The following is a 27,935-nucleotide window of genomic DNA, read 5'->3' as shown; positions in this document are numbered from 1 at the left end:
GTCCCTAGAACGGCTCGTCTGGGTGTGGGACAGACTTGAGGCTGGAACTATAAATGTGTTCCCCTAAGACAGTGACTTCATGGCTATAGGCCAGGAATGCTTATTTCTTTCTTCCCATGCTGTGTGGTAAATTCAAGAGTCACAACTTACACGTTTTTTTGCATAGGCTTTTTTTTTTTTTTGGGTACATAGTCTCTGAACCTTTATGAAGTAAGTAAGTGGAAGATCTCCTGTTCGTTACTGTGCGCATGTAAACCCCTGACACGTGTGTCAATCAAACACATGAAAGAATTGTGCAGTCTAGTGTCGGCAGGTAGGTCTGTCTTCAGCACTCTTGCAAGCTGAAGGGAAGGTTAAAGTGGAGTTTTCTTCTGCAATGGCCTGTTGTCACCACAGTCAGCAAGTGATGGCATGAAACCAAAGTTTCTTTTGTCCATGTCCTTCTACGTCAGCTGCCACCAGAAGGTGTGGCCCAGCTTTATCATGGGTCTTCCTGCCTCACATAATCTGATAAAGAAAATTTCTCACAGGAGTGCCGAACAGCTTGGCTTGTAGTTGATTCTAAATTCAGTCAAATTGATAACCACAGTTAGCCACCACACTACTAACCGGTCATCTGTCATGTTCCCATCTCCCTGTGTGTATAGTGTGAGGCCTGTGATCTATTGGCTGCTGGGCCTGTCCACTCTTATGCTTACAAACAGCCTGTGTACTTTGTCATTTGTCCCAGAGAGCTGAGACGTTTATTCATGATCCAACTCAGTTATTTGTTTCTGACTCAGGATCCACCTTAGACAAGGTCTCTTCTGTCATCATGAGCCTCCCTTCTTCTGCCCCCATTTTTAAAATTATTTAATTAATTTTTACACTCCAGATTCCCCTCCCAGTCCACCCTCTGACTGCTCCACATCCCATACCTCCTCTCCACCCCCTTGTCTCTACAAGGATGTTCCCATCCAACCCACCCCACCAGACTTCTCAACTTCCTGGGGCCTCCAGTCTCCAGAGGGCTAGGCGCATCCTCTCTGACTGAACCGAGACCTAGAGTCCTCTGCTGTATATGTCTTGAAAGCCTCATCTCAGCTGGTGTATGCTGCCTGGTTGGTGACCCAGTGTCTGAGAGGTCTCGGTGTTCCAGATTAATTGAGACTGCTGGTCCTCCTACAGGGTTGCCCTCCTCCTCAGCTTCCTCCAGCTTTTCCCTAATTCAACCACAGGGGTCAGCAGCTTCTGTTCCTTGGTTGGGTGCACATGTCTGCATCTGACTCTTTCAGCTGCTTGTTGGGTCTTTCGGAGTTCTGCCCCCATTTTTAATGGAAAAAAAATCCATTTTCCATGGGGCCTATTATCAGTAGCACATTGCAGATTCTCTCTCAGAAACCAACATCTCTTTGCAAGAAGCTTATCTTGTGATTGATGATAGAGTCTGGCCAGAGATTTTTCCTATAGCATGGGATTTTCTAATGTGGGCAAAATCAAGGTTCTCCTAGAATCACTTTCAATGTGATAAGTAGCTGGATACCCTGGGCATCCCCGACCCCTGAGAGACAGATGTTAAGGGCAGCCAGAAGGTTCAAAGTTATTTGCAGCAAAAGGCTTGTTCCTCGTACATGGGGTGGGCGTACACTCATCTCAGGTGTCACCACCAACTGCAGACATTTCATCACCTTTCTTCCTTCCCATGCCATGTCTTGGGTTTCAGGCAGGGAGGTAACCAGACCCTTCACATTTGCTACAGTGATGCTGTTTCAGGCCCTGTGTTTTTGACCTTACGAGTCACCTGTTCCTCTTGAAGTAGTGTCACTCTGTTGGGTCGTACATCTACTGTCCAGATTGTCCCAACAACATCGGCGATGATTTGTAGTTCAAATTCATGTCATTGTTTCATGTGGCTCTTGCCTTGAGTAGCAGGAAGGGTGGTTGGACATCAGCTGTAGGTATAGATTAACTTCTGACAGATTGGAAGGCTCTGTGGATTCCCCTGACCCTGGATGGTCATTCAATCCCTCCACAGTCTTTGTGCCTACTACACAAGTCTCTGTGCACTAGCCATTTATTAAGAGCACAGACTTTTAACCATTCCCTAGCTCTTCACTAGTAAGCCCTTACAGCTGAACAAGGTCTACACAGCTGCACACAAAGCTAGGACTCTTGTTAGCTTCACCATCTCAGACTAACAAGGGAACTTATTGACCCAGGTAACTTAGAAGCCCAGGAATGCACCTAGAATGCTAGGAGCAAAGGGACCAAGAGTCTCAGTCCAGGTCCTTAGCCCTTCTCCCAACTGTCCTCCCAGATCTCTAGTCTTTTATGGTCTTGGCTTCACAGTACAGATAACCTCTTTAGAAGTAATGGGAAAGGCAGTTGCCTCTCCTAAATTGCACATCTACCCTACTCCAGAGGAGGGAGCCATTTGCATATTCTGATGTCATATCAGTCCTGAGTCAAGCCTGCTTGGCTCTGCTGTCTCTCCTAGAATAGCAATTAACGACAGACTGTCGTGACACACGTGTCCTGACACATGTGGCCATTTCTGTCCATTGCCATCAGGGTTGAAGCCTGACACAGTGATGGCAACCCCACTGTGAAGAGACTGTGAAGGCCACTGTAATTGGTCCCTTCTATCTCCCTGTCCCTTTTAACCCTTCCCGACCAGGTTACCTTCTAAGCACATTGAACTGTTTCTGAGCAGAAAACCTCCCATTACTCCAGTTTTCTCTCTGTCTTTAGTGGGATCCTTTTCTTATCCTTCTTCACTTGTGGAAATTCTTCTCAGTCTTCAAGATTCAATTAATGTAGACACACACACACACACACACACACACACACACACTTGGATAGATGGATGGAGGGAAGGAGGGAGGGAGAGAGGTAGAGAGACAGAAAGGGAGGGAGGGATGGAAGGATGGAAAAAGAGAGAGGTAGAGAGAGAAAGAGAGAGGGAGAGAAAGAGAGAGAGAGAGAGAGAGAGAGAGAGAGAGAGCACAAGAAGGAACCCTAGACTGAGGACCAGTGCCAGAGTGATGAGAGCTCCCAAGACATTGACATTTACTAGCCCCACAGGGTACCCACCATCCTATGCATTCGAATGTTCTGCATATTTATATAAAACAGCCACAGCACCTCACCCAGACCACTGCACATCACACTTGGGAGAAAGACACATATGTCATTCATTTTCTCAAAGATGAAGTCTAAGGATTTACTTAAGGACCAAAGAATGTCGTGAGGTAATTTTCCGAAGTGCAGCAGGTGGCGTGGTGACGATCAGTTGGCCGGCTTGCTCACCTCCTCATCACAACTAACTGGCTGAGGCTTTGCCTTTCCAGCCTGATGGAATTTTCAAGGAGGCTGAGAAAGCTGCACTACCTCTCCAGGAGAGAGATCCTATGAGCTAGCCTGTCCCTGAGCCTCAGAATGCAGGAGTTGGTCGGACTAGAGGTGTTTTAAATGTCGTTATTGTGGACTCAGCCAGGGTGACAGTAACAACTCAGGAAACAAAGTATTTGTCCAGAGTTCCCAGAGTGGCTAGTTTTTCTTTTTACTTTAAGACTGGTCACATTACCTCATGGCTGGTTGTAGATATACCCCTGATCTCAGCAATCCAGAATCATTGACCCTCAACTGACAGAAAATAACTAAAATTACTTTAAGCCAAAAGAAGGCCTTATTGGCTAAGTAACCAAATATTTTGTTAGATCCAGAGGTCCTAACTATGCCTCTCATCCTGTCTCTCTCTTTCTTTCCTACACTGGCTCTGTTGTTCAGGTTTGCTAAGATTCACTTAAACTGTTAAGAGCAATGAGATGGCTACAGGTCTTGATGCTGAGGAGAGAGGGTCCTGACAGACTGTCTCTGAACCACTCATGAACCATATGGCTCTGTCTGGCTGAGTCTGAGGTCCAGGCCTCTGGAGCTTGGTGTTGGGTTAGACCTTCCTGAACCGTAGCTACCTGGACTAGGAGAATAGGTTCTTGAGAGGCACCTGGAACATCAGAATTAGAAGGCAGAAGCAGGGGCATTGAGTAAATACTCTTCTTTAGGGAGAGTGTCATGAGGTTTCCTCACCGCCTTACTCCTGGGAAAGGGCTTCCTATAGTAAGGGGTAGCCAAATACCGAGAGAGGGAACCTAATTCCCAGAGGAATACTTTCTTCTGCATCTCTCTCCCATGGACGATACACACCTTCCAAGCATTCATGGTTTTTAGCATTTTGTCTCTCTCACTTAAAGATTATATTTATTCAAATCATCCTAAATTTGTTATTCAAAGTCAGACATTCCAGCACTATTGCTTCTGACCCTGTCCTTTAGCAAATTGGTCGGCACTTTGGTAAATCTTGACCACAGCATTGCGTGTACATCTCGGGGGTCCTTGGATTTTCTCAACCTTGTGTCCTGCCATTCATCAGTTCCTCTGCTCACTCCTGCTCTGCTTCCCACGCTTAGGAGGGCCCAGCCATCCTGCAGCTGATGCCCTCCCACTAACCTGTCTGAATTTCCTCATTTTCTCACCTCGTCCCACGTCAGATGCTCGGCAAGCTTGGGCTGGGTGAGCAAGCCCAGGTGATGCCACATGGAAGCCCTGGTTGGCTGGGCTGGGGTAAGTGGCATTAACCAGAGATTAGTAGGACATGGCAAAGTGCTAAATAGATACATTCCTTCCCTCCCCTCCCTCCTTTAGTCTCTTTCATTTTGAGGTTCATTATGAAGCAGAAGCCAGCATCACATACATTTCTTTGCACTGTTCTTTAGACTCCCTGTTCATTTTCTTTCTTTCTTTCTTTTTCTTTTTTCTTTCTTTCTTTCTTTCTTTCTTTTTTTTTTGGTTGAGTTGCCTGGGAATTGTACCTCCCAAAGAAAACAGAACTTAATTCCTGCTTTGATTCTCTTCTCTAGGAGACCGAGGCTAATGTGGCATTATTTTCTTTTTATGTGACACTTTCTCTAAAAGTGCAGATAAGACTGTGTTTCTAGTCCATTCCCTGTTGGCAAGATGGATAAACTGAGACGCATGAAGGACGTCTCTTGTTCAAAGTTATTGGCTTCATTGCCGAGCCGCTTAACCACACAATCCAAGCTTTCTGTCTTCTCAGTAATAACTCTGGACCTCATGGAAAGTCTAGGTCTACACATACAAAGAGTAGAGAATAATTGGAGTAGTTATTCCAATTACTGAGGCTAGCAACCCAACTTAAAATAACCATATTAACGAGCGCTATGACTCCACATCACAGGGTATGTCTAGAAACGGCCAAAAACAAGGGATCGGTTTCTTGTCACTGTATTAAGTGCTGTTACTGGTGATAGTGGTGGTGTGCTTTTAAGCTGTTGATTCTAGTTGTTGAAATATTTTACATTTGGGTCAGTTCTTTACTTTTTGATTAAGGATGACAAGAATGGCATTCTAGGAAAGACAACTGATTTCTCGAAAGATGGATGGAAGAAAAAGTTCAGATTTGCCCATGGTATGGTATGAGTGTGAAGGAGACAAAAACATTACTTAGTATGTGGGCATTTTTGTGTTTGATGACATTGGTTCTAAAGTGACTCCTTGCCAGTGCTTTGTGTTTGCTTAAAATGAGTTTTTATTTTTATCTATTTTTACCATCTAATCTTTTAAAATTTGTTATTTTACTTTGTGTGTGTGTGTGTGTGTGTGTGTGTGTGTGTGTTTACACGTATGTGCAGCCCATGTGTGCTTGCTGTGCTCAGAGGTGAGAAGAGGGCACTGGCTTCCTTGGAGCCGGGATGATAAATGATTCTGAGCTGTCATATGGTGCTGGGAACTGAATCTGGATCCACTGAAAGAACAGCAAGTACTTGTAACAGCGGAGGCTTTTCCGGCCTCTACTTATTGCTCATGTCAATGATTTATATCCTGGCCTGCTACTTGGAAAAAACACCATGCAAGAGGACTCTAATGCAGAAAAAACTCCGGTGACAGACTAAGCTCCAGCCCCAATGCAAAGGGCACCCTTACTGCTTTGGTCTTTTGCTTGGGTGTGGATGTTGCTACTTCAGGTGGGGAGACTGAGCCTTGTGTTGTGTTTCCTGCTGTCCTTCAAGAGTTTTAAAATTGCTCCTGGGGGAGTGACGTTCAGACTTCAGCTGCATAAACTGCATTGTGACTTTAGACATCATGGAGCGCCTGTGTCTAGAGAAGTCAGTGCTGGTCTGGTGTGAACTCTGCTCCTTTGCTTGGGACACCAAAATGTAAATGTCAAAATAATACATTTTCTGAGACTGTTTGAACGTGTTTACCTGGTGACCTGTAAAGAAAGCCAAGTAGACAGATATTTAAAGTATTAAAAGTAGGGGAGTCTCTATTTTGTTAGGATGTGAACCCAAAAGAAGAAGAAAACGCCTAACATGTCCTGATGGTCATGAACAGGTTGGTGTTAGGTTCTTGATTGGTTCCTTATTTGGCGTCTGACTTTGTTTGTCCAGTGGCAAACGTCTGGGAAGGAGTGGTGGAACTGGAGACACAAGAGCTTTACCAGGAACTGAAGCAAAGATCACACTTTGTTTGAGCAGAGCCTTGAAATATACTGTTAGTGTTTTCTAGCTGGTGTGATAGAGGCCGTGACGTAGCCATGGTGTCCAAGACTCTTCTATGTTAAGCAGTTCTGTGCGGCAGACTCAGGAGTTCGTGATCTATGCTATTCCCATGGCTGCCCTTCTCTTGCGTCTCACCTTCATACACTCAGCTGTTGGATGCATAGTCAGGTTCCTATCAGTTGAGTAACCGTGCTGATCAAGAGTATGGAATAAATGAGAACAGCATGGTCCAAATTCTTCTTTCCTGACTCATTCTCTCCAGAGTCTCAGAAGAAGCATGGAGATTCCAAGAGAGCCCCCAGTTTGTGGGGAGGATGAAGAGGTTCCAAAAACGAATAAGAATTGGCAGCTTAGGGTTGTGAACCTGTCAACACCTTGAGACAGAGAAACAAATGGCTAAGATCTGGAGCGGAGAGGAACATTTTAAAACAAAGGACTTCTGCCAAAGATTCCTTAACATCCACTCCCCTTAAAATCACAACATTACAAGAAAGACACAACGGAATTTGAATACATCCATTTTCAATGAACAAACAAAGACTTACCCTTTCCCAGGAGGCAGAAACAAGTTACTGAGCCTGGTAAGAATTTACTTTTCCACAGAAAAGTAACCAGCATTTTAGTATAAGTTGATTTAGGCTCTAAGTGTGTAGAACACAATGTTTGACTTTATAAAAGAAGACCACAGAGTAGAATTAGTTTGACAGTCACCTCCTTCATACATAGAGGCAATATGGTGACCTGTGCTGAAAGCCGAGTAGACAAACATTGAAAGTATAGAGGAGGCTCTATTTTATTAGAAAATGTCTAACATGTCCTACTGGTCTCATGGACAGGTTTGAAAGTTATAGGGCACAGTGTTTTGTTCAAGCTTGTGATTCTTATGAAAGAAATGGGGACATCTAAAATGTTTGGATTAAGTTTCTAGTAACACAGTCCTCAGTATTCTCAACCACAGTTAATTTTGCCATTGCCCTGACCTTTATTAGCTAAATTAAAAAAATCACTTACATGACAATTACTCTAGCACAGTTATGATATTATAATCTATAGATTCTTTTAGAAAGTAAAGCCAAGAAGAATGTGCCTATGTATCCTTAATCTCCAGACCAATATCATTGTTAAAGATCAAAGATGTAACCAGGGAATATCCAGCTTCAATGCTATGTGGGTATGACAGCTGCCCCTGTACTTTGAACAGATCAATAACATTCATCTTTTTGGACACTTTTTAACATATTCTCTTAACAGAAACATACTTCTCACACATGGTTACGTTGATTAAGAATGGTGTAGTGGGGTTTCTCCATCATTTATTTTTAATTATTCTGATGCATGGCACTTTCTGCATACCATGTCTTAAAAGCTATCTATGTTTGTTGGGAGATGATTATGCACAGACAATACAATGCTGTGTAATTTTTAGCAACAGTGATAGTGTATATTCCTTTAAAAATAGGTATCTGTGCCATGCTATAGAGATCTACACTATACTAGAGAACACGCTGGTCTCATCTTCACAGATTTGTCTCAGCGGGGACAATGGTGATCAGCATCCACACACACACACACACACACACACACACACACACACACACACACACACACACCAATCCCCTGCCTTTCACCCTGGAGATAGACTGAAGGATGTAACAAGCCACCACAAAGTGATGTGCTACTAATTTATTTATACTTCTGGCTTGGGATTTTCCTGACTTGGTGTGGGGAGACGTTAAGTTTTATGTCGCTTGTTGAGCCTTGTTTTTTCGTCTGGGATGAAATCAGAAGATGGGCCAGCAGTATATCCGGAAGACTGAATTGTTCTTTTACATCTTTAAGAATCTGTGAGAAGCAAGAGGGGAATCCACTTAAATTGAGCACATTACCTAGAGACCCAACACAACTAATGAGCAGCAACCAGTTATTCTGTTGGAGTCAAACAGTAACACAGTTAATTTGAGGTTATCCGCAATCCACGACCACTCCAAGAGAACTGCCAAAAGAAAAGGAACTTCACTGGGGATACCACCTAGGCAATAGATGTCAGGAAATGGAGATCCTGCCTCTGGTGGCCTGAAGGACTTCTCAGGTAACCCTTGCCAGCCTAGTGGAAAGAAACCCAGAGAGGCACTGTACCTAACAGAACAGCTGTGGAAACAAAAGGCCAGAAAGATCTATGGGGAGTACAAAACAGACCAAACAGCCAGGAGTCATCTGAGAAGACAGGAGCAGAGATGGTTGTCTTTGCAGGATAGATATTTTGACATTTGTATCTTACATTATTAGGATTCAATTAAGATATATTTTGAAGAAATCTTCTACAGTATGAGCAGAAATAAGAGCATCACATAACACTGCATCTGATATCCTTATGGGGAATTCAAAGAGCAGGGATGGAGTTACAGGACACCAAGCAAAAACATAGGGCCCATGGATGGGAACAGTCACCATGGATGGGGCAGTCAACAGGATCCGGGACTGCCAAGACATCTGTCCATTGGGGCTATGCCCAGTGCTGGTCTCAAGGTATTGATCCCAACATCTTTGGATTCGGTCCTAGAGTCTCTTTTTGTACTGCTCTAGTAGATGCCATCGGCATGTTACTGTGATTTCCTGCCCACTGCCTTAGGTTGGCTTTCTGCTTCTGTGGTGGGAATGGGGAGAAAGAGCAAGAGTCACCAGAGACCTGCAAGGCAGTTTGCAAATGCTCATTTGTTAGTGAGCCATCATGCCACACATGACTGTTGCAGATGCTGTTGGTACAGATGGCCAAGGCCTGGCTCCTGGGGGTGTCTTCCTGAGGCTAGGGAGCAGGAAGGGGACAATCAAGTTAACCTCTCTGTGTCTTTCTTGTCATCGTCATCCTGCCTGACCATTTGCTCCTCTCCGCATGTGTTCCCTGTGCCAAAAACCTGCTTAATTCTGTGTTTCCTCAGGCCCAGTCTTCGTAGCCAAGACCCAGCATCTGGGTGAAGCCAGCATGTGACAGATTTATGCTCAGGAAGGGCAAGACCCCAGCAGTTCTTTCAGAATATGGGAAAGAAGCGATAGGTTCGGTGGCCCTGGCAGCACAGAGAGAGCTTTGGGTGCATGCTTGCAGAGCTTGGCTAAGCGCCCCGAGTGGTCTGTGTGGAACATTGTGGAACGTGTGAAGAACTTTAGCTGAAGCACTGTAGCACAGCAGCCCGACCTCAGGGCTTGGCAGACACACTCTCCAGCTCTCAGTCTGGTACAAAGCGCTATCATTACTGTTTGGAAGTCACTCCCTCTAATGCGAAAGACTTCCAGGAAACATGCTAGGAGTCACAAACATAGCCATTACAAAACACAGGGTGACTGGCATGCATCCTCGAAGGTTGTTCCCCCCACCCCCTGGTCTTTAGAGCCTTGGGCAGGATAGGGCAGGTGGGGGAGGGTAAGGGAGAAGAGGGGACTATTTTCCCCAGTAAACCCAGAAAGCTGAGGTATATGTGGAACTCCTTCAGTAAGTTTAGCTGGGGCTGGAGGATCTTTGAGGCAAACCCAACAGTTTGTGAGTCTGTCCCAGGGGGAGGCAGGCACTGAGGCTGACAATTAGAGAAGTGGGAAGTGGCTCCTTGGTGCTGAGTTTGGCACAGAGTTTTGGGCTCCATTGGAGTTTTTGGCTTCCAAGCTAAATTCAGGGGGTATTGAAACCCACAGCAACCCAAACAAGGTTGAGGCTTGGCAGGAAGTTGCTGTGGGCTTGCACCGCTCTTCACACGGCTCTGGGCCTGGGCAGATCTCTCAGAGGAGTGAGTAGTCTTTCACTGCCAATCCTGTTTCTTTGGACTCATTTGAACCCACACCACTGAACTCATTTGCTTAGGGACTGAGTTTTCCCAGAAGCAAAGGCCCTTCTAACCCGTCCTTGGTTGGTCTTATTTACCCTGTAGCCTGCCAGCTAAGGAAGCTTAGGGTTGTTTTTGTGGAGAACTCATACTGAGATTTGAAGAGAGGTGTGTGTGTGTGTGTGTGTGTGTGTGTGTGTGTGTGTGTGTGTGTGTGTAAGGAAAATATGAACAGAGATTTGGAACCAAGAATTTTTAGACTGCTAGTGTGAACCCCCACCCATCAGTCGTCCTAGAAAAACAGGCGATGTCGTCATAGCAGCTGCTGATGGCCTGACAGACAGTTTCCGCAGCGCTACATGAGGCCCTTTGGTGTCCCTGTCAGGAGATTGGCAGCTGAATGACACCAATGAGGCTGGGCCTGTATTCCCTCTGGGAATGCCGCCCTAATTGATAGACAGAAGGCAAAGAGAAGGATTGTTTTTGAACCTGAAAAGAATCCCCTTTTTTCTCCCTAAAGCTCACGCCCCCCTCTCCTCAGCTTTACCTCCCCACTCTTCTTTTTTTTTTAAAGGTGTTTTGTTCCAGAGAAGTTACAGAGCTTAATGGAACTGAATGACTTTTACCCTTCTCAATCTGTCAGTCAAAAGGCCCGACTCTGAGCCTGTTAAATAAAGTCCTTTCAGAGGCAGACAGGAGAGGAATGTGTCAGTCACGCAACAGACCCCGTTGTGTTTTCATCTGTCAGAGGGGTGACGGGGGAGAGCCTCAGGCCCCAGGCAGGGCACATTCCCAGCAGCGGCTAAGAGGCCTTGACAAATCCAGGTGTGCAGCCAGAAGGTCCCCATTCACCCACATTCTTGAGGCACAGACTTGGAGCCCCAGGCACTCCGCTTTGCCGTCAACTATGAGATGTTTGGGCAAACATTCAGCGCAGGGCTCACGCTAAGCATTTTTAACATAAAACCAACCACTAAGTGCCGGGTGGCTGTGCAAGGCAAGGCTTTCACATTAATACACCGCTTAGTGGGAAATACTGCAGACAGCAGTGCTCCTGTCGAGGGGCCTTTGGGTAGACTCGAATTCCAAACCAATTTTGTAGACTGCTTTTCCCTTTCCCTAATACTCTCCCTTCCCCGTTATATGACAATCCATTAATCTTGCCCGTTTACTTAAATTGCTGGGCGATTTTTTTTCCCCGAGAGCTCTGAACAGTTGCTTTTGTTCATTATAGATTCAGAGTTTTAAGTAAAAAAAAAAGAAAAAGAAAAAGAAAAAACCTCCTCTGTTAGACACACTAATGATGGACTCCTTAAGTTTGGGTGACACTTCCTCTGAGCGTTTTAGAAAAAAATAGGGTGAGGGGGGAGTGAGGGGGAGTGAGGGGGGAGTGCAGAAGTTTCATGGAACAAACAGGACTTGTTCTTTCTCGAGCGCTGGCCAGAGTGACAGACCATCACTCCAGATATTTTTACCCAGCACAGAAGGTCTAGGTGTGTAGAGAGCCTGAGAATTATTTCTCACTTGTTGGTTGTCGTCTTTGTCCTCAGGAGAGCCCCTTTTGGTTTTAAAGAAGGCAGAAGCAATACTCCCATCTCCTCAGACCTTTCTCACTCCAAGGTCCGTCTCCTACTACACCGCTTCCAAAGGAGGCAGCTAGTGAGGCTCTCTGCCATCTTCCCCCATTTTCACCCCTTGTCTAGGTTGAGGTATTAGGGGAAGCAGGTCCTTCTGCAGCTTCCAAGACCACTCATGTTACTTACAGCATAGGTGCACCAGGCCATAAAAACCACCTCTGTTCTCCACTTGTGCTCGCTTTTAGCCAAAATATAGATTTTATGTTTTCTTCTATTCATATCTACACCCTCCACCCCTCCCACGGGGACCAGCCTGTTATAGACTAAACTGCGATTTAAAGGGCTTCTGGCATAGCCTGATAAAGTTCGTCACGCTGAAGGCAAACTTGTCAAATGTGTAACCAAAGCTGAGCGACTTCTAAGGATGTGAGTTTGAGCATTTCGCTCTGAAACACAAGCTTAGTAAGGAAAAACGGGCTGCACCCGAGCTAATCAACAGGAGGATGAAGCTTTCCTTTGTATTCTTCATGCTGGGGATGGAACGTAGTGCCTCACACATGGGAAGCAACGTGCCAGTGCCCGACCCCGTTCCTAGCTCCGCTGCACCTATGTTTCCATATCCCAGTACCCACAATTCTCTTTCCTCAGAATTCTGGAAGCTCTGCTGAGCTTGGAGCTCCTCAGGTTGCTTGAGAGGGGCTGTGAGGAAGGCTCTAGGTTCCCAGAACACTTCATGCGGAGCGTACCCCTCTGGACTATTAAATGAGTCACGGAGATATGTGCTGTGAGGCTTCCCGAGTCCATCCTTCGCTGGTTATTAATGAGCTGCCACACATGGAAAAAAAATAAAAAGCCGTTTCTCAGCTCATTTTCTGCCTGCCCGCCCGCCTTCTCTCGGCCTAAAACAAACATCCCGCCCTGGTGCTGCCGGGGAACACAGGAACCTTCTAACCGGGGAGACGGTTTTTCTTTCACCCCTGCAACTTAAAGTGGACTCCACGCTTCAGTCTTAATGTTAGCAATGACACAAACATTTGTGAGCGAAAGTTTACCGTCGACAGAAATTTGTAGAATTCATAGTTTAAAGGGGGGGAAGAAACCTTTGGATAAAGGTCCCAGTCCCCAGTTACTCCCTGCTGCCACTTACACCACTGTTCTGCCTAGAAGACAAGTGTACGAATGAAAACTCCAGGTCAGCTAAGATCCAGTATGTTCCTCTGTTGGTTTAAGCATCATTGGGAGCCATAGAGTTTGGTCATCCCCAGGTCATTCCCTGAGGCTGGGGCAGTGAGGGGCAGCCTGGGTGACGTGGGTTCCTGAGACACTGGCTCAGTGGTTTGATTGGGCCCACCCTGCCAGTTGGTACCAAACACCGGGGGGCCCATGGCTTGCTGGCTGACAGATGCCACACTCCAATATCAGTCACAGAATGTTTCTCAGCCATCATACTTAAATAACCCTGCTGAGCGTCTGTCCAGCTGGGTCTGCATGGTGCCGGCTGCTCTGGCTTGGATGGGTTTCTGGCAACAGTTTCCTTTCTGGAGTTATATATAGAAGGGACTGAAGACTGAGTTTCAAAATCTGGTTGAGAATTCTCAAATTCTTTCTGTATTTTAGACTGGTTTAGATTTCAGATTTCTTTTTAAAAGTTTTTCTATTTTCATGTGCAGAAGTTTGCAAAGGTAAAGTTTTAGAGTTTCAGCTGAAGCCTTCATAACCAAATTACCCAAAATGTGAGGGAAGGACTTCTCTCCTGAATTAGGAAATCAGTAATGTGGGTTGGAAGTGGAGTCAGAGCTTCAACCTGTCGGGAGAATTCTTGATTGTTAGTTATCTTTTAAAGGAGTCCTTTTTGTTTTTATTTGTGTGTATGTGTGTGTGCCTGTGTGAAAGTATGTCACCTGTGTGAAGGTGCTCATGGGGGCTAACGAGGGCACTGGATCCCTTGAAGCTGGACTTAGAGGTGGCTCTGAGCTGAGGGCTGGGAACGGGATTTGGTTTTCTGGGAGAGCAGCAAGTGCTCGGAAATGCTGTGCCTCTCTGGTCCCCTGGCCATTAGTTCTTACGTGACTTTTAGACCAACCAAGCCAGCGAGCTACTCATCATTTGTACTGGTAATGATCTTAGTGTAACGATCATTAATTATAATGTAATGGATTGAACCCATATTAGGCTATTGGTACAATGATAACGAATACTGAGTGCATCCCATGAGTGGTTTCTTAGGTCAAACATACACTTCCCGTTTGGGTCAGTGTTTATAATAGCAAACATGACAGCCATTGGTGACTTACTGCCCCCTTCCAGTTCTGCAACAGTCTCCTGTTCTATGTGACCCATGTTAGGAAATAGGCAAAATGGCGATGCTTTTGCAAGTAGGTGTTTAGGTAGTTAGTATGTGGGCAGACTTTAGAATGGCTCTTACTACACCCTATGTGCTATTTCTATTATATTTTTATTAATTAAAAATAGCATACAAGATGATGGGCTTCCTTCAACATTTTCACATATGTGTGTCACTTTAGTCACTACATTATCATTATAGTTGTATTCTTTTTAATTAGTTCTTATGTGCACAGGTGTTTTGCTTGCATATGTGTATGTGTCCCATGTGCATGCCTGGTACCCACTGAGGCCAGCAGAGGGCACCAGATCCCCTGGAGCTGGAGATCCAGAAGGTTGTGAGCTGACATGTGGGTGCAGGGAATCAAACCATGCTTGTCTCGAAGAGCAGCCGGGGCTCTTAGTCACTGAGCCAACTCTCCAGCCTCCAGAGCTGCTATTTTGATGGTTTTGATCTATCATGTGTAGTCTTCAGCCAAGTGGGAAAGCATTCTTTGTCAATGACTATGTCCTCTTCCTTTGGCTTGCAGTCATTGGTCCTCCAAATGGTTTCCTTGTTGATGTATGTAATGGCCCATGCTCCACAAAGTGGAGATTCCTGATGGGGGACTGGTATGTGAGACTTTCCAGGGAATGCCCATTTGTAAAAAGTTGACCCTGCAGGGAATGATTCTCCTCAGAGCAATGCTCACTTGATCCTAGCACTGTTAAGATGTCCACAGCGATGGCTCAAGACCCCGGGGCCCAGACATATGACACCCCTTTCTTTCCTTTTGATCCCTGTGTGTGACTCTTGCTGGACAGGCTCTGGGGTGCTGTACTGAGCCCTTATTTGATCTGATCTCATGAAGTCTTTCATGGCTTCCCTTCTGGCTACTCTGGACATTACTGTTAGGTACCATGGCAGGATACTGAAGTGATGCTCTTTGAAAATGGTCTGAAGATTAGGGATGACTTGAGGAGTCACCTACTCAGTGAAAGCAGCCTTCAAAACCAAGAACCCTCCTTTAGCCCACTGTAGTGTGGTCCCAGACCAGCTCACAGTGCGTGGAGTAACAACCTTTGGTCTTTAGCTACAGACTCTACTAGGACAGTGTGTCCATTGCTTCCTCATTACTGTCAGAGTTAGCATTTTCCCCTCAGAGTGATAACAGTCTCTTAGTATGGTGTGCTTGAATTCCAATAGAAAAGTGAAGCGACCCGAAATTCTTCCAGTTAACTCAATATGTATGTATTAAACAGTAATGTAGACTTGATTGGTTATTTAACTTTCTGTCAATAAATCACTAGATAAATATTATAATGATACAGGGATATCTGAAAGCCAGCTTAACTTCATTTTCTGATAACCTTTGCTTTCCTCAAAGTAATTTAGAGATGCTGGAAATGCTAGCTTCATCTCCAATGCTGTGGAACTTGCCCTCTGGTTCTCCAGGTTTGCAGATATGCCTAGGTGCAATAGGTTTGTACTGATGCTAAACACACACACACACACACACACACACACACACACACACACACACACACACACTTGTTTGTTTTATGGGCAAATAAAGGGCGCCATATTTTCAAATCTGATCTGACCACAGTATTGTGTTTTTGTTTGATTGTTCACGTGTTTGTACTTAAGGGCTAGGCTCTTTCCTGTGTTTCTGGTTTGGCCTTAAGTGTCTGACTCAAAGGATCCTCCTTTCTCCTTCCAGCTCAGTGGAACCACAGATATGCACCATCACATCTGGCAAGCATCATCCGTAGACACAATCCAGGTCAGAACCAGCAGTTTCTTTTTTTTTTTCCTTCTTTTTTTCGGAGCTGGGGACCGAACCCAGGGCCTTGCGCTTGCTAGGCAAGCGCTCTACCACTGAGCTAAATCCCCAGCCCCCAGAACCAACAATTTCATATGGAAACTACTTCCATTTGATACAGAAGAAGCACGTGCTAACTCCTTTGTCTCTTTGTCCCTTTAGGCAGCAAGCAATTAACACATCTTGTTGTTGAGGCTGGGGGAGTGGGGCCATCCCAATAGGGGTATGTTTTATAATCAATCACACATTAACAGTGTAGCCCCTGAGCTTCAGAGACGCTGTCAGGGCTCTCAGGCAGGATAGTAGCATACGGGGACTAGACTGGTGGAGAGATGATGAACACCTTCTCCCCGCCTCCCCTCCACTCTGGGAAACTTCATTTTCCATCTCAGATGGTTCTGTTGTGTTGTGAATCATATCACACAGTTCTTGGCGCTTGAGGCTCATGGCAATGGTCATCTCCCATCCTCCCAGTCTGCAGGGACTGGGTCATAATGTATGGGTGTCTTTAACTAACAGCACAAAGGCCTCCTAAGGTGTCAGACTTGGATCTCAAAAACCTCAAGATTTAGCCATTCTTCAAGCTACTTTTCAGCCCTGTCAAATTCTTGATTAATCAGTTATTAATCATTAATTATCCCACTTCTCACTGGCAAGTGGGTGGAGCCGAGTCTAGTTTTGGTGATGTACAAACACAAGTTTGGAAATGTTGGTGGGTTGGATGAGGTAGCTTGCGGTAGAGACACCCTGATAAGCAGAGTATTGGCCAAGAGAAACGCTCCCTATTTGGTCGTTCATGTGGTCAAACTAACAATTGCTCTAACTCTAGAGAAAGTGGAGCCAGGATGTCAGCTAACATTTGGTGAGAATCTGCTCTGAGTGGGCATAGTGGTGGGAACCACCAGGGAGCCAATGATGAAGCAAGGGAGGGGGTGGGAGAGAGGGAGAGGGAGAGGGAGAGGGAGAACACTTTTTAAGAAACTATCATTATAGAATTGACCTCATTCCTTATGCTAAGGAGAGGATTATGTTTTGTTTCCACAAACATGATAGCATCAAAATCTAAGAATCCTGTCACCACCCTTCCTAGAACCTTTCCCAATATGCACCATTCTTCTTTGAACACTCTTAGAACTGCCACTGCAATCCAAAATTAAAAAAAAAAAGGACACATTTAACCTTAATACAACATTTTTTTTTTGTCCGTGCCTGTGACAACTCACTCTGGCTGCACCAGAGTTGTCTCCTTTCGCCCCAAGCATTCTGGGTAGAATCAACTTAGAATCTTCTCGGTATTCAATCGAATCCCGATTCACACCAGGCAGAGGGTAAGGGTGCAAAAGCACGCGGTGGACCAGTAGAAATCAGCTCACGACTTCGGTCTGCACAAGTGGGCTCTTTAGTCCTCTGAGATGAACCTGCTTCTTCTGTCCATGTTTCTGGGTTTATGTATCTAGACACTGTACAGCAGTCTGTGGGTGGTGACTAATTCTAAATGCCTCCGTTCGAGGATATTTTCTCGCCACATCATATCGCCACATAATGTGTTCTTAGAAGCATGGTCAATTTTTCCCAAAGAAGCAACACAGCGAGAGGACAGGGCTGCTGACTTCCTGGACTGGAAATCTAGGCAGTCTTTTTGAGGACGGATTGCCAGAGCTTGCTATACCTTTTTTTCCAGGAGGAAACACTTCTCCACATTAAGTAAAAAGTGCTTTCTTCCTTTCTTATTTATTTTAGGTGAGGTGAATTTGGGTTCCATTTTACTCCTGAACTTTAAAAAAAAATCACCCTTCTGTGGAATCATTCACTCTCCTGTCAAATTTATCCATCAACGAAAGCAACCTAGAGCTGTTTTAGTGGAGCTGTAGGATGAGCACACTGACCTAGGCATGGAGCACTAGAGGAACGGGATTGTGTGAGGTCGAGGCACATAGCCCTGATGCTTCATTCAGCAAACAAGGGACAGGTTTTCCTTCTAGAACAACATAAACTCGGCAGTTCCGTGCCATCCAAACTGTGGCAAGCGGCCAAGGAACTCATCTAGGGCAACCCGAACTTCCCTGCTTGTGTTAACATTCTTTCCAAGGGGGCTGCTCTTCCTGCCCCCAAAGGACCTCAAGCCACTGTAGCATGAATGCCTCGTGATTGGCAGCAATGCTGGCCATTGTAATAATCATATTGTTTAGTGGTGGGGAATATTTTTTATTGCTAGTTCAATAGCATTTCACAGTTATTAAACCAGAGTCATTGTCCCTTTAGACTCTGAAAGGCTCCGAAACTTTAGGGCATAGAAGAAGAAAAAAAGCCAAAGGCACAAAACCTGTCAGTTATTTCCATAGTTCCAATGTGGCTGTCACACCCTCAGCTTTTAAGGCACTGGAGAAGAAATGATGAGAAAGTCGCCTTTCAGATGTGTTTATGGGCAACTTGTTTTCATAAATAAGAATTTATGGGAGTAGATTCAATTACAAAAGTTATTTTAGAATGGTTAAAAAATGGAAACATTTAAGGAATGGGACACCTATCCTATTATGATTAGACATTATAGCACTTAGATTAAAATAATGTTCACGCAAGGAGCAGATATAGCTGAATGTCCCATAACCCCGAAGATAAATGCCTGCCTGAAGTCATTGCTAGCGTCCATGTAGAATGCTCCAAGGAGATGAATGGCTGTGATTAGGGAGGGAACACATCTATTTCTCCGTGAGGAAGAGCTCCTCTGCCTTATTTACCGGATAATGAAAGTATCCTGCCAGTGAGCTGGAGGATGACCTTGTGCAACCACGGGGTGTTATCGACTGTCCCAGACTTGCCCAGAGGTAAAGCAACTGAGCAGAGGTTTCTCCCCTTCGATGGGTCACATGAGTACAGTGCTGTAAGCTCCTTCTGTAGAGCTAACTGGGGACCCCACGAGTACAGTAGCATAGCATTTCTTTACGGGTCACCCCCAGTGGAAACCATTTAAGGTCTTTTGTGAACACAAAGTTTCTGGGAATTTGACTAATTTTTTGGTAATTTTTCCGGACAACGGAGAGCCCGTTCACAGAGAATTTGCTCCCCTCAGCTCTTTGTGTATTTTCTGCATGGGTTTTGCTTTGCTTCTTCTAGGCAGAGAGTTTGTGAGGCCCTGAGGACCACACCAGCACTCAAGTCAGGGGCTGCACAATTAATCTTCCGCTGAAAGAAAAATGTATTCTTATTTCCCTTCAAGTGTCTCTGGCAGTCACAGGGCGTGGGCAGAAACTTGTGTTTACCTAAACAAAAAACAGAAGATGTATGACCCCTCTAAACATTCCTGTGGCTGGCTCTTCTCTGAGGATGCCCCTCCGTGGCTGAGTGCCAAGATTCTTTTATTTTTCTAGAAGTAATTACAGCTTGAGAGGACTGTGCCCCATGGCTGACATGTGGCTGGGGAGTTTATGGGGTTGTGCTAATTCTGTTTGGACATGATTTTCTACTTTTCTTTGTGGGAAGGAGACCCCCTCCCCCAAATTCTTGACAATTGCCTCCAGTCACTATCTCTGCCCTCCAGTCTCCTCTCTCCTGACTCCTGTCACCATTCACTTCCCAAGGGAGCTTAGGGCTCCATCATGGAGTCTTGGACAGTAGCTTCCTCCCTGTGCCAACTTCAAGGAACTCTTTTCTTCTGACCAAACAGTTCTCTCATCCACTCTAGACATTTTATAGAGTTGGTCTGTATATCCATAGCCCACAGAGAGTCCACTTTTTGTCTCTAAACCTCAAAAGGAGGTGAACAGGCTTTGCCTTCTGCTTGGCATTTAAAACTGAAAGGAGAAATCTACAAGTCTGTTTCTAGGCAAAATCATTAGACTATTTTAAATAAAGAGTTTTATGAGCTAAATTGCTCTCATCAGCAATATAGATTCAATTTACTAATGTTTAATCTCACCTTTTATTTTTTAAAGGAAATGTGTGTGCATACATGTGTGTGTGTGTGTGTGTGTGTGTGTGTGTGTGTTTAGACTGGTTTATGCAGTGCCAGATCCTAGGTAACCTGTCACAGAAAGGCAAAATCATTTTTTAAAAAATGGAAATAAGCAAACCAGAAAACCAGAAGAGAAACAAGAACACTCTCACAGAAACCCAATTGCCTTCATATATAAAATAGTTATCCTGTAGACACACACTGGAGTGGAGTTTTCCAACACTCAGCAGAGGTGGCCTTCTTCTAAATGCAGGTAGAAGACAGCAGTGAGCCTTGGGTAGGGATAGAATATCTGGGGGGACTCACTGGATGTCCCCCAGACACACTGCATTCTGGAGAAGAAGCCTTGTCTACCCGGGCTCTGGGCCATTTTTTTTTTTAAAGCTCATTTTAGTACCAGGCAGGGCTGCTTGGCTCTGACTCCAGACTGTTTAGCAGTGAAGGGGTTATATGTAAGGGTGATCGGAGATTTAAACTGTCATGTCAGTAGTGCCAGGGAATAGGCTGTGCAAGGGCCTTAATAAATCTGCCCTTGACTTATGGCCAAACCTCATTCAGCAGAAAATTATTTCTGCAGCATACGGAATGCTTGGCTGTGATGGAGACAGAGGGAAAGAAAGGTGGAAATGAGGAGACGAGAATGGAAATGCAATCCACATGCAGTAGGGAAGACTCCAGTAAAAAAAAAAGTTTGTTTTTTTTTAAATAAGAAACAGAATGTGAAGGACTTCTGGAACAGGGTGTATGCCTTTGATTACTAAACGGTTGGTCTTAGAGGACAAAGAGTGATTCTCAGGGACATCATCAGGGAAGGGAGAGAGGGGACAGTGCACTGCCTGGCCCTGGCGCTTTATCAGAGCTTCTCATTTGTTCGTTAGTTGGTTGGGCTGGATCGTGTGCGGGAGGTAGTGTGGACCCTGGGATGAGCGAGAATCCCCAGAGCTCACAGCTGGCCAGGTGGAGTAACGGGCTCATCTCACAGGTGAACCGTGTCATGCTTCAGCAAACTGCAGGCCAACTTAAGCAGATGCACTCTTGGGTACTAGGGAATGGAAGATGGGGATTTCGGATGCGGAGAGCGTCAGCACGCCCCCTCCCTGCCCCCCATCTCTGTGAGTCATGATAAGGAACAGGGTTTTATTCACTGGAGAGTCCGATTGAAGGGTCAAATGCGGCCTCTGGTTTAAATGAGATGTGATTTATTTCCTTAGGACGTGTTAGAAGGAGAAGGAAGTGTTTGAACAAAAGCACTATGCACATTTTTAGATTGGTTCCTAAAGGCATGGAGTATCCTTGCCGACTTTGGCCAGAGATCACTTTAATTGGAAGGATAATTTAGGAGACAGGATTCTTTCTTTTTCTGCAAGTTCTGAAACTGTTGGGAAACAGGAGCGAGGAACAACAAGAGCGTTTCCTCTTCTAAATAATTTATTTCCTGTTAGTAGTTTTCCTTTTCTGCCCTGTACGTCCATTCCCAAAGCTGTAATGAGTTTCGGGAACATAAGGTGTCAGATATTGGCTTGTTGGTGGTGGTGCTGTTGAGATCTCTAAATTCACGACCCCTTCGAGCATCCGAGCCACGGTGCATACATAATTTACGAAGAGATCTGCAGCTTTCATCTGTTCCTCCTTCTAACTTTTGGCGATTTGTATTCAAAGGATGATTTGTTTTACTGCGAAAGAACTCGCCATATCTCCAGAAGTTTCTGCAGAGGATGGGCAGGCACCCTGCAGCAGATCCTTTGTGCTCAGGGGTGATTCTGCAGTCTTTAATCCCAGAAAGGGAGGGAGTAGAGAGAGACAAAGCCATGCAAGCTGGTTTTCTTAAGGTGGGGATGGTTGAAGGAAACAGTGTGTGAGAAAAATACATTCTTGGCCATCAAGGAGAATGGTGTTTGGTGGATGGAGCAATGGATGTGGCTGTGTTAAAGCAGGGTTTTGTTGGTCTCTCAGGGCTTCAAGGAGGCCAGGATCTGTCCCAGAAAGGACAGGATCAGCAGTTCACGGAGCAGTGGTCCCTTCCAACAAGCATTTCCTCAGTACTGCCTTTGTCTTTAGAGGTTGGGTGGGAATACAAATTCAGACTCTTCTGTGACCCGTCTCTCATTCATGTCCTTGCCCACGTTTCTTTCATGTCCAGGTGTTTCTGTTTGTCTTTCATTTCTGCCTCTCTTTCTGAGAAAGGGAAGTTGGATTCCGGGTTGGCTGCCGAGAACCAGGGCTGAAGCCGCCTCTCTAGGTACGCCAGAGGAGAAAGAACATTGAGATTTCCGTCCTGGATTGTCTGCTGAGACCAACCTTGGTCAAGAAGCCTGCCTCCTATTTATTGATCCACACTCTTCACATCTTAAATATTTAATAATGTGTTTTGCTGCTTGGTAGATTTTTTTTGGAAGCCCAAGCTAATGTCTCTTTGTGCACACCGGTGCATATATTTAAGGACTGATTGAACGACGGATGCTGTCTCTTACCATGTGCTACCTTGAGACTCTTCAGGTAAGAAGGCTGTGGCAGCTGCTCTTCCTGAAGCATGAGGCAAATAACCTCTTTATATCCTAAGATGTTCTTTTAAAAAATTACCATATCGTCTGCTTATTCATTTATATCCTATTATTGACTTATCTATACACACAGCCATCCTAACAGGACATCCTGTGCCATGAATGGGGAGAACCCCTGCTGAGATCCTGGTTTCTGTCCTCTGAAGAGAGAACACCTTGACCTTCCTGTGGTAAAGCCTCTCACCTCCTCACTACATTCTCCCCATGACCTGAAGCTCTCTCACAAACTTCAACATAAGGACTTGCTTTTATTTTGCTGAGTGTCATGTGGCCATCTTAATTTTCACCTGCAAGCAGAGCTGTAGACATGGGATAGTCTCATGGACAGTCTGTTACCGTCTACTTTAATTCATAGCTGATTGATGAGTTCATGTTGTCTCTAGGTTCCCACATCTCTCCTTGCTCCCCAAGCCCAGTCTTGAAAGGATGGAGTTTTGCAAGGATCCTTCTTGCTCCCATTGAGAGTCGGCTGTGAGAAGGACAGTCCAGTGGGCCTCAGCTTCCTCTCCACTGTTAGCTTTTACTCTTACTCACACCAAATGGCTTTTCTCTACACTTGAGTTCGGAGAGTTCCTGCTGGACAAAAGGACAGGAGAACTCAGAGGGAACAAATGTTCCGGGCCTGAGGAGGTGAGGAGGAGGGAGAAGTCAAAGGCCAAAGAAAGGCAGGGTGACAAAGAAGAGGAGGAGGTCTGGTTTGGAGAGCCTTTCAAATCCCAATTTGACCAGAAACAAAGGGCATTTGACACATTTTAAAGCAAAAATAACCAAAATTAGTAATTACATCTACCAGCTTGTTTATCAACCATCCAGTAAGTATCAGCACATTCTGTCCTTGGACTGTCAACTAAATTAAGTGATTGCCTTAATTAAAACTATGAAGAGAAATGAAAAGAATGCGGTGCATTCCTGTTAATGTTTTCAGAGTCTCACCACTACGGTAGAAACTTAGCTAAATCATTGCAGGGAAAGCATTTGGTCAGGTTTTGAAATACTATTTGTAGTGACTGCCTAGCTACAGAAATGGGCATTTAGAAGGACCATCTGGAAAAGATAGAATTAAAATTAAAAACTGAATGGGGCTGGAGGGACGGCTTTGCAGTTAAGAGTGCTTGCTACTCTTCTGGAGAACCTAACTTCATTCCCCAGAACCCACATTTGGTGCTCACAACTGCCTGTAGCTCCGGTCCATGGTGTCTAACACCTTCTTTTAGCCTCCAGGAGCACATGAACGTGGAACCCCCCCTTTCTCTTCTCTCTTAAAAAAAGTTTGCTCAGCAGACCAAAGTGAAGGGACGGTATTTGTATTTGCAAGGACAGGAGTACAGGTGTCCGAATAGTTGTTAATTTGCCAAGTTTTGAGCTGCGAGTTTTTCCTTGATGTGGATTCCAGGGAAGGATTATAGTTTATCCTTTGTGAGAAACACCATCTTATTATAAAATGAAAAAAAAAAAACCCAGCCTCCACAGAATCTGAGTCCTGAATTTTGCTTCCGGCATGCCATCTCCCGTTTACTTAACTAGAGAAATAAAATTGGAGGGAATTTGGCCTTCAGGTTATAGGGCTGGGAAATGCTTTGAGAGACCTTCTGGTTGGATTACTTCTAAGCCCTCCCTGACAGAGGAAAATTTATCTTATTTTTAAGTGCTCCCCAGAGGCAGAGCGTCCACAGACTCCCTTACTAACTCCTTCCAGTGTTTAACAATCTCCACATTCAGGAAATTCCTTCTCCGGTCTTACCTAAGACCCTCTCTGTCCAGCTTAGCCCATTTCTTTTGACCCAGTCCCAGAGGAGATGTGGAAAGAAAGGTTACCCTCTTATACAAACATCCCTTCACATGATTAAAGATTACTATAAAAAAAGCCCCAAGTTGTCCATCTCTGCTCCCTGATCTCATGGAACCACCCCACTTCCTTTAGGGTCCTGCTTTCTTTCAGGGTTCCATCTCGTAGCCTTTTCTTCACCTTTCAGGGGGACTGGGCTAGGTTTGCATCACCCAAGGTCTGCAATGTGTGCTGGGAGAGGAGGCAGAACCCGACGTGTGTCCGTGCATGTTCCCCAGACTCTGAGTGCCTGGCAGACTGGCATTGATAATATGGATTTTTAAACTTTTTATATTTTCATATTATAATGGTTTTCAAGGTCAAATCTATTATTCCTAGGTTTGTGAACATTTCCATTGGTATACATGAACTCTCTAGATTTTTAAGCAGTGAGGAGGTATAATAGTATAATAGTACATAATATCCTAAGAATCACCACTGTACCTGGAGTTCACTAATAAGATGTGCTAAGAACCACAGCTGTCCCTTGGTCTTCACTGGAGATGGGTTACAGGGTCCCTTTCTCTGCCCTTAGATATTCAAATTTTCAGAAATTCAGGTTCTTTATAAATGACGCACTGATGTGCTGCTGTATGTCAGACATTTCCTTCATATACTTTACATTATCTCTAGATTCCTAGTTAGGCCTAAGACAACATGAATGCTATCTAAACAATTTCTATACTGCATTGTTTAAGAACATGCTTGTGTTTCTGGATGGCTGTAAAGTGTCACAAAACAAAACCCCAAATTATGAGTCTGGGAAAGTGAATGGTAGTTATGAGGGGAGGTTGACAGCGATGGGAGGGAGATGAGACAGAAGAGTAGGGAGAGCTTAATCATAATATATTGTATACATGTATAAAATGTCAATTAATATACCAATAAGAAGAAAACAATTTCCTGAAAAATAAATTTAACTTAAAAAGTTTAAAGTCTGTCCACTTTTACTTGGTATTGATAAAGTTTTACAGACACTCCTCATTCGGCAGAGTAGAATGTGGAAGGTGAGGTACTCGGCAGGGTACAAGGAAGATTTCACATGAGGTCCTCAGTTAGATTAAAGTCTGCCTTTCCTCACATCACCACCATTTCCAAAACCTCCTCTTAGCTGTACTTGGGTGTTATCTGAGGTTTCCCATGAGCTCATTTCCGGTCCTTGGCTGAAACACTGGTGCTGTAGTTCTTTCTGGGTGATGAGATGCTGGATCCTAAATTGATGTTAAGTGTCAGGACTCTACACACGCTTGCAGGGTGGGGTAGACATCTTTGGTGTGCTTTCACAAGAATCGAAATTGTTTGCTAAAAAAGTAATACATCTTTGTTGCTATTGAATTTTGCAGTAATTCAAGGAGTATACAAAAGTTTCAAATATTTGGCAGCCTGAGACCCCAAGATATAGCTTTATAAGTTGGATTTAAAAATTATAAAACTGGCTTTAAAATTGTCAAATTTCCTAGAAACCTTTAAAAACATGTTTGCCATGTTATACATTGTGTGTTGACTTGTATCCTAGCAACAGGACCCAGAAGAAAGGATCCCAGAGAGAACAAGTCATGAGAAGTCAACCTTCTTGCGGAATGAAGCAGCAAACCAGGGTCAGTGAGGTATTTTAGAAGCGCTAGTGAATGTAGACACAGTCACAACACACTCATCTATTCCTAGTCATTAAAGGTCACCTGCCATGGGCCAGGCAGATGTGTAATATCAGGGTTACTCCAAAGAATACAGAGTCAAAAATCCCCACCCACCTCCAGACAGACTATATATAGTTTTGGTTCATGCATTTACTGTCTCCAGTACTTATCAGAGTTAGAACATTTCCTTCAAAAAGATGACGGAAAAATAAGACTGGTAAGTTGGCCTTTCAAACCGAGTCCCTTATTTTGCCATCACAATCAATTCTTCATGAGGAATATGCAGTTACATGGCAAATGCCTCCTGGGTTATGACGTTCGGTGATAAGGAGGGCACAGCGCTATCTATGTATTACATCTGAAGTTAGTACAGCGCCCACCCCCCCATGGAATTTATGAAAACACATGGCGTTTGGGAAGTGGGATGATGGGAAATTCTTCTGTATTTGACTTTTTGACAATTTCTCACTTTTTGTGGTAGTCGTGCGTGACTTTTATAAGAGCATGACACATATTCATTAAAAGAAAATTATTCCCTTCCATCTTTACAGATTTAAACTTTTGCAGAGTCTCTCATTAAAATACACCTGGGATGAATCAGTCCCTAAGCCATTATCAGTGAAGACTTGAAAGATAAACACCTGGCTAGGAGAGCCAAGATGGTGCCCGGAGGGGAAGCAGGGGGTGGGAGACAAATCAGATGTCAGCCCAGAACACTTTCTCCACATCTCCAGCACTGTCCTTGAGCAGCTCCTGGCATCCTGGCTCAGAGCAAAGGGTGCCTTAGGCTTCGTTCACAACACCTCACTGACAGGCAGAGACTGAGCTTGGCCTCATGGGAGACTGCTTTCAGAAGGGAACAGTGTGGGCAGGACTCAAACCCAGGTCAGCTACCTGAAGAACTCTGAAGAGCTGTCTTCCTGAGCTTCCACAGAAGCCCTCAGTGCCTGCACACAGAGTCTCCACCAGTTCTGGGGAAGGCTGGGGACAGGTAACCATGTGTCCTGAGTATTCGAGGTAGTACTGATTAGTAAGAAATGACCCCAAGTCTGTTGCTAGAAACACCATTAAATGCTATTGGGAGTTTGATGGATTTGTTAGAATGTTCTTTATTGGTTTGCTCAGAAGTTAAAATAATACCTTCCCCAAACTACATGTTTGGTTTCGGCTTAGCAAATACACTGCTCTGGGTGGAGGAGGAAAGAGTGCATTGGGTCAAATACACTTTCCTCAAAACAGAAGATGTTGTTTGTGGGTGTGTAAAACACACACACACACACACACACACACACACACACACTTGCAGAACTTTCCCAGAGTGAGTTCAAAATTTGCCCCCAAGTGTCTTACATTCTGCAACTTTAATTGTGCCCCCGAGTCTTGAGGTCTTGGTTGACTCTGAGTTTAATCAAATGTTAGCACACATGGGAGGCGTTGCTGTGCCACTGTCTGTGGATCGATCCAGCCAGTGCTGGGCTGACTACTTCCTTTACTAACCAGAGATCTCAGAAGTGACAGGCCGGTGTGTGCAGAAGGTGAAGTCACAGAAGGTTGAGTGGACTGGCTCTGTTCGCAAGATCAGGTAACCCTATTACTGAGTCCCATAGCAGGGCGATTTAGTAAACCTAGCCCAGGCCTGTCCGAAAGCCCAGACTCAAGTTTGGCTTGAGTTCAAACGCTGGATATCAATGCTTAGATAATGGAAGAAGGAGAAAGCGGGTCCTGCATGGGTTGGTGGGCTTTTCTTCATCATCTTTTAATAAGAAGGAAACTCCGTGAAACTTTTGTACAAAAACAGCCTTAGGTTTGACTGTTCTGACTTCTTAGCGTGGAATTCCAAGTAAACATGGGTGAAATACAACTTGT

General features: G+C 44.7%; 1 long non-coding RNA gene across 4 annotated transcripts in view; it reads left to right on the top strand.

The window, feature by feature from the left end:
* LOC134486579 (uncharacterized) overlaps positions 1–25,367 on the top strand; it is a 52,932-nt gene extending 27,565 nt beyond the window's left edge. For 3 of the 4 annotated variants that reach the window (XR_010065799.1, XR_010065800.1, XR_010065801.1), the window contains 2 exons: positions 22,187–22,542; positions 22,681–25,367. This is a non-coding gene — a long non-coding RNA (uncharacterized LOC134486579). Of the gene's footprint in view, positions 1–17,070; positions 22,543–22,680 lie in introns of those variants that run through there. The other variant, XR_010065798.1, reaches the window with a different exon arrangement.
* The last annotated feature ends 2,568 nt before the right edge of the window (positions 25,368–27,935 follow it).

Source organism: Rattus norvegicus, chromosome 4 (assembly GCF_036323735.1).
Source record: "Rattus norvegicus strain BN/NHsdMcwi chromosome 4, GRCr8, whole genome shotgun sequence".
Lineage (NCBI taxonomy): Eukaryota > Metazoa > Chordata > Mammalia > Rodentia > Muridae > Rattus > Rattus norvegicus.
The sequence above is the reverse complement of the archived record's forward strand: the minus strand, read 5'-3'. Positions and strand labels throughout refer to the sequence as shown.